Genomic DNA, 214 nt, shown 5'->3' with positions numbered 1-214 from the left:
GAAATTCATTCCCTCAGGGCTGGTAGCAAGGACAGAATGAAATTATCTGGCAACTCCTAAGCTCTCTCTTAGCATCTTTCAATTGGTTTATTTCCTTCATGAATGTTGGTGGAGACAGCTTGTTCATTTCCCATCTTCCCAGACCTGAAATAATCACTCAGAAAGTATATTAATTATAACACTGCTTGGCCTTTATTTGTTGAAATAAGAGCGA

Source organism: Microtus ochrogaster, unplaced genomic scaffold, assembly GCF_000317375.1.
Source record: "Microtus ochrogaster isolate Prairie Vole_2 unplaced genomic scaffold, MicOch1.0 UNK45, whole genome shotgun sequence".
Lineage (NCBI taxonomy): Eukaryota > Metazoa > Chordata > Mammalia > Rodentia > Cricetidae > Microtus > Microtus ochrogaster.
The sequence above is the reverse complement of the archived record's forward strand: the minus strand, read 5'-3'. Positions refer to the sequence as shown.